The sequence below is a fragment of the Elaeis guineensis genome, chromosome 2, assembly GCF_000442705.2.
Source record: "Elaeis guineensis isolate ETL-2024a chromosome 2, EG11, whole genome shotgun sequence".
Lineage (NCBI taxonomy): Eukaryota > Viridiplantae > Streptophyta > Magnoliopsida > Arecales > Arecaceae > Elaeis > Elaeis guineensis.
This window is the reverse complement of record NC_025994.2, coordinates 81,974,652-81,987,442: the sequence shown is the minus strand read 5'-3', so window position 1 is coordinate 81,987,442 and position 12,791 is coordinate 81,974,652. Positions and strand designations below refer to the sequence as shown.

At 35.4% G+C, this 12,791-nt stretch overlaps 1 pseudogene; it reads right to left on the bottom strand.

Moving 5' to 3' along the window:
• Positions 1 to 1,727: 1,727 nt before the first annotated feature.
• On the bottom strand, positions 1,728 to 10,664 carry LOC105057337 (uncharacterized; annotated as a pseudogene).
• Between the last annotated feature and the right edge of the window lie 2,127 nt (positions 10,665 to 12,791).

Below are 12,791 nucleotides of genomic sequence, written 5' to 3'. Positions count from 1 at the left end.
CCGGAGTATATAATTTTTATGAAAAGATATCATAATTTGTAGAAAGATATGTCATAATTTTTTTCAAAAAACAGAGATATCATAATTTTTTTGAAAGAGTGTCATAATTTTTTTGAAGGAGTGTCATGACCAAAAGACGAGTATTTTTATTATACAAAATTTTTAAATAAAAAAGATAATCTGCAAATATCAAATGTGTATTGAAAAGTGGTGACTATATGGACCAATCGGACAAAGCGGTGCCCTCTGCATCAGATTTTCTACACCGCCCGGTGTGCACAAAGAATTTTTCAGGTACTAAATATTGAAGGCTCTTTATGAGGGCCATCCACCCTGATAAAAAATAAGTAAATTATGACTACTTATGATGGAAAAAGGAAACAACAGTTACCGGCCATAACATGGACTCACCATAACAGCCATAAGTCCACAACTAAAAATTTTAACATGATCCTTCCCCAGGAAAAAAAAAAAAAAAAAGAGATTTAATAGTCTTTGATCTCTGATCTTGTTCTCCAAAAAAAAAATTTGTGCATACTCTACACCCATAAAAGATGAAGAAATAGATATAAGTTGGGTTCACATACATAAGCAAGAAGCACTTCCATTTATATGGCATGCACTGTATAGATCATGTTATTAACTAACACAATCATGTTTAGCATCTTTTACAGCCACATATGCAAACTACTATGAATTAGCACAAGATAACATATAAACAGGGAAAAAGAAAGACGTGAAATATAAATGCCAGCATTGAAATACACAAGCTTATTATTCTTTACACTAACTGGGAAAACTTTAAACTACATCCTGCAAATCCTTTCAAAAAAGGAATAAATAAATACATAAAGAAATAACATACATAATTAAATACACAAATAAATAAATAAATAAATACACAAACAAATAAATACATAAATAAATAAGCAAATAAACTCACAAATAAATAAATAAATAAACAAAACATAAATAAATAAATACATCAATAAACAAATACATAAATAGACAACTAAATAAATAGATAGATAAATACATAGATAAGTAAATACACAGATAAATAAATATGTAGACAATTAATACATAGATAAATAAATACATTGATAAATAAGTAAATAGATAAAAAAATAAATAGATAAATAAATAGATAGATAGATAGAAAAATAGACACATAAATACATAAAAAAATAAATACATACATAAATAATACATACACAGAAACAAATAAATAAATACATAAAAATAAATAAATAATAATACATAGATAAATAATATATAGATAAATAAGTAAATAGATAAATAAATAGATAGATACATAAACACAAATAAATACATACTTACATATGTAAATAAATGAATAAATAAGACAGAGGATAATTAAAATCTAGCCTTAAGTAACACAAAGCTAGTCCATTACAGTGGATATTCCTTTGCATGAATGACTTCAATAGTTATTTCAGGTAAAGAAGAACTTGAAATCCCCACCATGGGGCTGCACATAACCAACCAGAAAAGTAAGACCTTGTTCTCGTTCCATATATAATTGATGTTGTAATGACATCAAAATCTTTATGTAGTTATCAGCCTCTTTATTGTTAATAAACAGAATTTGGCTGCTAGATGTATTTACAATCACTGACGAGAAGAAAAGTTAATGGGAGCACACTAGCTTTTGTTATGTCGATCAATGAGCATATTATTTAGAAAAAATGCATACTCCACATCAATGGAAAGAAAGTGGCATGTCATTTAAGAGACAAGCAGTATTTACCACACCTCAAGCAACGAGTGACAAGCATCAAATGAGATCAAGCAAGTCAGAATTGCTAGGGATAATATGCATGCAACCAGATCTTTAGTGTTTTAACTTTTAAATACAGGATACATTTTCAGACCAACTCACAATTAAATAACACACCTGTTGGTTATAGCTCTCAGTCAGAGATGAATTCTCAGCAGCCAATAACTTTGCTAGCATTCATGATGTGTCAAGAGCTCGATGCAGAGAACTTTTCTTGGGTCAAATCTTCAGTGTGCTGCAAAAAAGAGCATTATGGACACAAATGAAAAAGATCCCTAGAAGTTGAAAGTAAGTGAAGATTATAACAAATGCATGATGGTGATAATTCATCAATAATGAAGTATATGGAGAAATGCAAATTCAAAGTAAGGATTATTGCTTTTAGAAGTCATATAAGTAGGTCCAAGACAAAGTTTTCTAGTTTTCAATTAACTGGATTTCCGCTTAACATTCAAATGCATCAAAATAAACTACAACTAAAAGTTTTGGTGGGTCGGAAATGTCTGGTTGACTAATGTTGTTAATATTTATGTTTAACAGCAGCTCTAATATCTTCTATTGTAACCATGAATTGTTTAACAAAGGAACAAGAATACCAGTGGATCAATATATATTCACTTTTTGTGAAAGGGAAACTAAAACAGTTACCTGGCTCCGTTTTTTCTTTAATCTTCGTGTATTAGCCTCTAAAAGGAGCAACAAAAAGCTAACATAAAGGTGCCTAAAGATGAAAATTAAAAACAATAAATACAATCACCTGCTCCGATGCTGCAAAATCTTCATCTTTCTTCAGAATTAGGAAATTGTGGTCCCCCTGCATATCATGATTCCCTACTCCCTGATCCAAAAGTGGCATATCATTAGAAACAGAAGTCAAGGATGGCTCCTTGCCAATGTAAACATCCATATTTCTCAAGTTATAAGATTGTTCGATAGTGCTCAGCGCTGCAAACAGCTGTTGCTGAAAAGATGACGAGTGATTCTCTGAACTGTCAAAATTTGAACTACTAAAAGATGAAGGTGAATTAGCTTTCTCAGGCTTGTTATAAGGTATACGGGACAGAGAAGATACTCTAGGCAAACCATGGGAGTCGAGAAGATGGACGAGATCAACCAAAAGTAGTTCCATAGCCAGATGAAGGAAATGGATTTAAATTAGAGCAACTTCTAAAAGCTGAGTGAAAATCTGCAGATGGTGGTTCTGATGCATGCCACAGTGCACTGCCAACATTGAGGCGACGACTAATGGTCTCAGCAATCTGCCCTCCTCCTGCATTTATACCCGAAGCACTATGATAGTCCATGCTGCCACCACCAATAGGTTGCTCCACTCCAAGAAACGAGTCTGTTTATTTGGCGGTTGAGCATAAATCAGAAAGATCCACATCAGAAGTGAAAGAAAATAGCATCCTCAGTAACCAGTTTGATGAAAAATATGAACTTTACATATACCTTTATGTACTCCAGATGTATCAGTTGAAGTGCTGGGAAGCCCCAACCAGTCCTGTGTAGAAACACTTTCTGACCTCTCAGGAAGCAAATCTGAACGGTTTGGTTTCTCATCAATGTTTGGCTTTGCATAAAGCAAATCTAAACTAATAAGCTGATATGCTGTAATAACATCAGTTGGTACGAGTAAGCCCACTGTTCTCTCTGAAGTGGCCGTAATAACCATTGTCCAGCTGAGAAAAAAGCCTGAGCTTCCATATAATTTAGAAACCTCATCCCTTACAGGTTCTTGTTCTAAATCTCCATGTAATGCATCATTGCTGCTAAGCCAGGAGGAAGAGGTTGCAGATGTCCCATTTGTAGAACCAGCACCAGTGCTTTGGGAAGGATGTCTTATTTTCATGAGATGTAACTGACCCAGAAGGAATGGTGACAGTAGTATCATCTCTACCAGATACAGATCCATCTCTCGCATCCTTATTATTTTGAGAGTGTTTACTATGTTGGTTGATATCAGCTGACTGCGGCTGGCCGGTAGATGCTGTCTTCTAAGTAGCGCTCTGCTGCAGAACTCCTCTAGCTGGTCAAGGAAAAACAATAACCTCAGATATCAGTGTTGTCCCCCATTAAAGAGTAAGATCTGAATAATACACCTAATGTCCACACAATAAAAGATACATGTGGTGCAATAATTTTCAATATCTGAGATGTCAAAAAAAAAAAAAGAGAGAGTAGCAATTCAACTCATGCAAAATATGATGCAAGTCTCATATGCATGCAGCAGCAAAATGTCTCCTAAACATTTAGTGCTATTTAAACTGCAATTTTCAAGCAGAACTGGGAAATGAGGGAGAAATGGAAGATTTCAAAATTTACAACCCCGACTTGGAACTGGGAAATGAGGGAGAAATGAAAGATTTCAAAACGTACAACCCCGACTCAAATCCTTGTATATTAATCCCAAATTGGCTTTTTTTTTTCCCATCACCATCATTGTGTTTAGCAAGCAGAGTTTAATAAACCTGACACAAATGCATAAAATACTAAATCAATGAACAAGTGAATTGTACAAGCATTACCAATATTTTCCCAAAAAGAGAAAACACATTTAAAATTGAACTTTGTCAAGATTCACTTCCTATCCAAGTGGTATCTACCAAAATAGAGCAAATAACTTCATAATTCTAAAGGGATAAAATACTGGTAATTAGAGTATCCGTATTATTTGTGATTGATTGAACCATCTAGCATACAGTTGACGAGAATGATGGATAAATGATTTAAAGAACAAATAGTTAATCTGGAGGTAGAATTCCATAGACTATTCTCATGCAACATCCATCCACTTTAAGCTGTTTCCATGAGTTCATCATAAGTACATACTTACAAACTTAAGAATCAGAAATTTGGGGGCTGTTGGCACCATTGCTTTTTTTCTTATTATTTATCCATAAATTAGTGAAATCTCCCGTGGAGATTGACGTGGAAGCCAGTTTTCAGGCCCAACTTCCACTATTCCAAACTTTTGATCCTTTCTGAAGCAATAAATCCTTGCTTCCAAAGCATGTGAAGATTTTTTTTAAAAAATCTTGGAAAAGAAAAAAGAGTTTCATCATGCAGGGGACTGGTCCAGTACATTTTCCTTCTGGGGACTTTGTAAACAAAAGCAGAAAACGAAAGCAATACCAAACCGACCCCAAGAAAACGTCTTTACAAGCATCGTTAGAAAATAACTAGTTTAAAACCCCCAATTTCTCCCTAATATGAGATTAGTTAATCCGCAATTCAAGCACTATTCCTTATTGTCTCGATTCTCAGAACTTTCAAGATTTGCAATCAAAGATGAGTTGGGCACTTCTTGATAAGAAATCTCAGAAAACTCCACAAACAACAGGAAAGAAACCAAACCAGAAAGCAAAACGGATTGAGATCGTACCCGTTTCTTCCCAGCTTCGAGATGGCCCTTGTGTGAAGAAGCGGCAGAATTTGGCAAAACGTGCGCCGAAGCCATGCCCAAACTCCGAGACCCAACCGATTTACCCCAAAATCTCCAATGCTTGCCGTAGCACCGGCCCAAGGAATACCAAGAATCGTACCCGTTTCTTCCCTGCTTCGAGATGGCCCTTGTGTGAAGAAGCGACAGAGTTTGGCAGGACGTGCGCCAAAGCCATGCCCAAACTACGAGACCCACCCGATTTACCCCAAAATCTGCAATGCTTGCCGTAGCACCGGCCCAAGGAATACCAAGAATTCCCGCTCCGACGCCGCCCAGCGACGAATCTCAAAACAAAGAAGAATTTATAGAAAGAACGGGCAAGAAGCTCAGATCTCCGAAAAAAAAAATACGAATCGACGGAACAAAATAGTCGAATCACAGAATGAATTAAGCGACGAGATCTTGAAGAGGGACAGAGGAGAGAGCTCGGGCGCGAGGGGGAAAGCCCTAATTCCAGCACGGATTTAACAAGAACGTGAGAATCCCTTACAGATCTCTCCCTCCCCACCCTCCTCCCTTCCCCCCTGCTGTTTTTAAATTTTTGTTTCGCTGTTATTGCGCTTTATTATAGAAACTTCACCCCCCTGCCTCTCTCTGGCCACTCGTCTAACTATTAGCTCGACCAGGTCCAATGGACCACGCCAAATCCCGCGGTGCATAATACGCCACGTTACCCGTTGTATTTTCACCAGTTCCCGATCGCGCGTCATGTACCGTGCATATGCTCCGAGATTTGCCCTGGTCCACTTGGACCCGGTCCGTGCAATAATTTCTCGTGGGGCAGCAGATGGGATCCGCTCCCATGTTTTAAAGATCGGACCGGAACGGCCGGGGAGACGGCGTCTGGTCCGGTCTGACATAGCAATTGGACCGGACAACGATTTTGCTTCAAGTTTGAAAACACACAATTATATATGTCCCCATTTTGCTTCCATTCCCATGAACGCATACAAGCAAGGAAGCAATTATACTAATGCTTGCATCTGTTATGATATATTCTGTCCACTCTCATATGAAATGAATGCTTTCCTTTCTTACGAGTCTGGAAAACAGACCAAAAAAATAATCACGATTCATCAATTAGATAAGAGGAAAAATTGAGAGATTGATCTCGCTTTTTTTTTTTTAATAAGCTAAAGGCATTATGCCAAAAAGGTTGCATGCAAAAGCATTACATGATTCAGTGCTCAAGGTCAGGTAATACACTACATTGTTTTGAGGGCAAACTGGATCATCAATCTTCACTGTGCAAATGGCAAGCCAAGAAGGCAATATCCATTCTGCCATAGGCACATTAGGTGAAACTTTGAGCAGGCTATGCAAATCAGGATAAGTCAAAAGTCCTTGATGCAGGCCAAAACTATCAAATGTTTATTTGATCTGAACTCTTCTGCAAAGTAGAATATCCAAATTGAATCCATTGTCCCTTCCATTCTATGCTTTTATTCTTCTTTGTAATAAATCAATCCATGTGTTTGGATGCAAGGGAGATTCAAGTGGAAAATTCACACAACTAATTTTATTTGCAATCGATCTGTTAACATCTTTCAGATCATATGGCTGGCATGGTAAAGGTCAGATTTAAAGAAAACATTCTCAAACCCACCACCAATCAGACCTTGATAACAAAATCAAACATATTGAAATCTCCTCTAAGAGACCGATTAAACTTTATTTTGTAGAGAAGCCTTCATATGTACAAATCTCAATCCAGGTCCAACTGTACCCTAAGTTTATCCTATATTAGCTTCCATAAGGACTAACCTGATGCATATTTTCATGTTCAACTTTTAGGAACCATTAAACAAGGGGCAAAGAATTGGAAATCAGAAAGAACCCAGAAATAAAGAAATGTACTAGTCATAATAGTTTTATGATCTAAAATACAAGCAAAATAACAAGGTCAGAACTTTCTTTCAGACAAGCATACTTATAAACACATACATATGCATATGCATATCTATTCATGTGGCATATATGGATAAGGCCAAATTGCCTTGAGCATTTATTTATAAACAAAAGCAAACAAGAGTGCGTGTCAGGTGCTATGCAGACAAATTTAGCTTCTTTGGACCACTTTTATGTCATTGAAATAAGAACCTGAACCTATAGACAAGGACTTTACAGGTCAACAAAAAAATTAAGCATTTAAGAATGTCACATAATTTATTAAAGAAAGCTTGCCATAAATATATGGAAGCAGAATGTGTCTGTATAATTGTATATGTATGTGTATGTGTAAGTGAGAATGAGAGAGAGAACACCATATCTGACTATTAGAGCAATATGGCTAAACATGTTTGCTGGACAGCCTGAGAATTGAGAAGCCTTTCAAACTAGTCTTTTGCCTCATCTTGTTAGTGCCATCACTTTACAGAACAAAGAAGATATCAATGACAATACAAGTAAAAAAAGATTGATTTCAGAGCTCAAGACATGATTAAGTACAAGAAACACTTGCCTCTTCAAGATTTTCTATCTCCATTATTTGCTGTATTTGTTCTGCAATGCTATCCTGAAAGGCCAAATAATAGGTCAAGTTTCTCATGTTATATTTTTTACAAGGAAACAACATATAACTCCATGAGATCAGGCTGACAAACAGCAATTTAATTAGGTAATCACTGCATTACCAACTGACACAGCAGCAAGGACAACAGAATCCATGTCCACCTCAATCTCAACCATTGAATATATCTGGAATGCAGATATCATCACTATCCATTATAATACAACATAGATAGATTATCAATTGAAGTGGCAGTGTATTACCATCAATGAAAACCAACTTTTGAAAAGCTATCGATTAGCTTGATACTTGCCAAGAGGGAATTTTCCAAGCTTTGACATACCCTCTTGACTCCCTCTCGTTAAGCCTAGAAAAGATGTTTCAACACATAGTGACTTTGAACAGAAGACTGCCAAAGTTTATTGTTTCTGTTATGATATGAATTGATTACAGATTAGCAGGTCTCTCTCAAAACCATAATAGTTCAGATATTATTGCAAGAGATGTTTAGGTGAAGTTACCAGTAAGATGGCTCCACTATAGCAACAGTTTCATTCTTCAATGGACACAGCGAGTCAACATCCAAAATATCAAGAGACAATGTCAGTTTAGATGCCCTTCTGATTCAGCATATTGCAGATAAGTCAACACTCCATAAGAACACTCAAATTCTTAACTAAGAAAATAATGCAAAAAAGAAATACCTCTTTTTCAGATGCTTGTCTTAAGTCCTTGATGCGAATCTGCAGCAGGTCATATTGAGATAAAGCTGCTGCTTAAGAGCAACTACATCCACTTGTTCTTTGAGAAAACTGAAATAACCATGGAGGGAAAGGCCAAGCATAAGAAAATGGTCTGCATCACAGTTTTATGTCTTTGTATAGGGTTTATAGCACTGTAACAACACATGGTAAGGCGCTATATTGGCACACCACTCATACCATGTGCTGGTATGGTACTGTATCAAGTCCCTATACTATACCATACCAATTCCCCATTGATAAGGTATGGTACAATCAGTACGGACTGGTATTCTCTGATACATAAAATCTAGGTCTGCATACGCATTTTATATGCCGGCTTTTCATTTGATATTGACGAAGAAGGTTCGGGATTCTGGCATTGGTTAGGAGCATGGGAGCATGGTGCAATGATCTCAAGCTAGAACCATTGAAGGCGCAAATTGTGTGATACAGAATGGATAAGCTTGGGTGACGAGATTAAAGCAACATTTGGCTGGTAGTTACCTTAATGTGACTGCGTGCAAAGCTTCCTTTCTCTATCCATCGTACCTTTTTCGCCCACTAACATTATCATCTTTCAGATATTTGTCAAGTGCCTACCAACAACATGGCCTTTAAACCATTTTTTTTAAAAATAAAAGAACAAAATTTCTCCCATAAACTCCCACACTTATGTTGACATTTGAAGTCATGACATCTTACCCTCTATGCCCCTTTAATGGCTCCTTGCAATTCTTTCACATATAATTGAACCAACATCACACGAGTATTTATTATTATCTTTAATGTATTGTCCAGAAAGAATCCTTATTTACTAGCTTTTAAACATACTCTCCAAATCTTAACTTATCACTTTTCACTTTAATCACATTTAGTCACTCCTCATGCACCTTTTATATGCACATAAACACACATTCTCGATCTCCCTTCCCTTTTGATGATGACTTTTCCTTACCTTTTCGCAAGCATGATCTTTTCTCTTAATTTATTTTATGATGCAAAGCTAGCCCTACACACTTTTATGCCTTTTTTTTAGCTTTTTTAAGAGCATAATTGTACTTGCATATATTGTTGCCATTCCTCAAACTAGGATCATTATTAATCTTGTTTCTGACCTTAGAATTCTTAGACTGTTTAAGAAATTGCTCCCTCATCAATATAATCATTTCACTTCTTGGTTATTATTTTACTCCATTTAACCTCTTTGAAACCAATGAATATCCTTATTTGTTTACAAATAACCTTTTCACTGACCTCCTACGGTGCCTATTATTCCACCACTAATTTTCTATATAAGCATGTCTTTACACAATATAACATGAAAGATTTCTCTCAGTTCCTTTCCTTCGTGGGACCTTCCCAAAAAAAACCAAAAGAAATCACCAAAAACATTCTAGCTTTAAGATGGAAACTTCCATGATCTATAGGACTAAAGTAATTGCAAATAATTGTCATGAAGTTAGGGAACCACAGGAATTTCAAGAAAACCGAGAAAAAAATCACCAGAAAGATACTTCCCTAAAGATGACGATATTAATGACTTGCTCGGCTGAACTAATTGCAAATATTTATGCCAGATACAGGAAAACCTAGAAACTTTAAGAAAATCCAAAAGAAATCGTCAGAAATACTAGCTCTAAGATTAAAATATCGTCGACTAAAGCACTAAAGCAATTCAAGATACCCGCATGTCGGTAGAAATTCATTGAATTCGATTCGATGAGATCAAAAAAAGAAAGCAAACAAAACCGACTCTTAAAGAAACAACTACGGAGATGCGACGGGTTAAATCTTAACACATATTAGGGTTATACTTCACAAGAATAGACCTAACTCTTGGGATATTTGAATAAAATGGGACAAGAAACTTCTTTATGCACCATTTAAAAATCAAGAAATAGATCAATTCTGCTAGAATAAAACCCTAAACAGCTCACCAGATCAATGAAGCTGGAGTTCTCGAGGAAGCGGGATTCGGGGAGATCCAAGCGATGGAGATGATGGGGGCTGAGTCGCCAAGAATGGATTCTAGTCGCCAATCAAAGGCGCCGGAGAAAAGAAACTATGCCTTCGTCGATCAAAACCACCAAGAACTCAAGAAGGAAGAGAGGAGACACACCACGGAGAACGCCAAGAACTCAGGAAGCAAGAGAGACCGACCAACAATTGGAGGGAATCGGGGATTATTTATAGGGTTTCGGTGTTTTAAGCTAACTCGCACACCAAAGGTTGAACCGCACCGGGTTCGGGTCGAGCCGGTTTAGCTTGAATATTGGGTTTGGCCAAAGGCGAATAGGAATTAAAATCGGAGAGGGTTTCCATTACGGATGAGAGGGAATTCGGTGGGCTATTTTATTTTATTTTATTTTTATTTATGTCCTTTGATATAATTTTGAAGAAATTCTTTGTGCACCGTAGACGTAAACGGTGTAGAAAATCTGACGTAGAGTGAACTATCTGATCTGATTGATCTATATAGTCATTATTTTTCAATGTATATTTAATGTTTATAGATCAATTTTTTTGTTTAAAAATTTTATATGATAAAAATATTTTTATTTTTAGAAAAAATTATGATATCATGTGGTAAATATAATTTAGAATATCATAATATGATCTCAGATATTATAAAAAAAATATTTTTATCCAATCACTTTTCAATATATATTTAATACTTATAGGTTGATTTTTTTCGTTTAAAAAATTTGAATAACAAAAATATTTATTTTTTTTAGAAAAAATTATGATATCCTATACGTATTATGGATACTGATATAGAATATCATAATTTTTTTAAATAATAAAAATATTTTCATCATATAAAATTTTTAAATAAAAAATTCGATCTGTAGATATTAAATATGCGTTAAAAAATGATAACTATATCGATCAATCAAATAAGACGGTGTATTCTATATCAGATTTTTTATACTATTGATGGTGCATAAAAAATTTTGTTATTATTCTGATAGAAAATTTTTTTGGGACCATCTCCGGATTCAAATTTTTTCTTCTAAATTTGATCCGCTTAATCCCAATTCGGCCCAACACTTGAAATGGTTGATCTCGGCGTGTGCTTTGCAATCAAGGATCTGCATTGATGGCAGTAGGATCATGTCACCTCTTGGTCCTACCAGCAGAGGTGAGAGAAGCATGGTAGAGCTTGATCTATGCTGTCATGACCTTGAAAATCTCCAATATAGTACTTGAGAGGGATTGCTGTTATTGGCTCTTTATCTAAGTTGTTGCTAACCATGATGACTCTCACGGTATTTTGAAAGACTTGACAAGGATAATGGTCATTCATGGTTATTGATGTTTATAGAGAGATGAACGGTACAATAAATAAGGTGGCCGTTGCCCATCATTCAGATTCTGTTGTTGCCCAATTAATACCCTCTCAATTCCATGATATGTTGTATGCTAATGCTAGCAATTTTATTTACTCCAGCGTTGTCTAATTATGCCTCCATTCCAAAAAAAAAAGGGAAGAGTTATTTTTCCTTCTCTATTTTGACTTTTATTTAGGTCAACTTTGATTGTCAAGCAAATTATCCAGAGTACCTTGTGCTCCATGGAAAATATATATAGAAAGAGTAAAAATTCTTACTATATCCTTTCACATATTTCAACCTAGTTTTCTATAAGCTGCCACATACAAAAATTCGGTTCATAGCTCATTAGGGGTATACGATAGGGTACATAAAGCAAAATTCTAGAAGAAAAACAACGTGATAGATGATTTTTCAAGATAAGATGGACAATGGAAACTATTAGTCATCTTGTTATCTGAGAAAAATATCACAGATTATAACATTTGTTAGTATTAATATTATCCATGGTTCTTTTTCTCTTTTTCTGATTAAGAAACTATGATCTTTCGAGTTATTTTTTTTCCTGAGTCCTCTTCTCTACAACTACTTGGCTCATGGTAATAATCAAAGGGATAAGCCAATCAAACATCAACGTAGGTAATCTTTTGGATATCAGCTTAGATTCTCTACCAGTTTTTTTATTTTTTGGTAAAACTTCTGGTTTATTCGTATGACAATAGAAAGTGTGAGGTGAGAAAGAAGAAGAAAAGGAGCAAAGCTCATGCAATAAGAAGATTTGTAGCTCATAATTAATGAGATTTTGAAGCAGCAGATTTTCGTAGACCATAATTTACATGATACATGAGATTTAAGAACAATAAATTCCTTGCTCCTTTCTAAATTGGACTCTACACCATCATTTGTCTTATTACCCACACATAGCACATAACATAGGTCCAACATGTTGAATGTACCATAT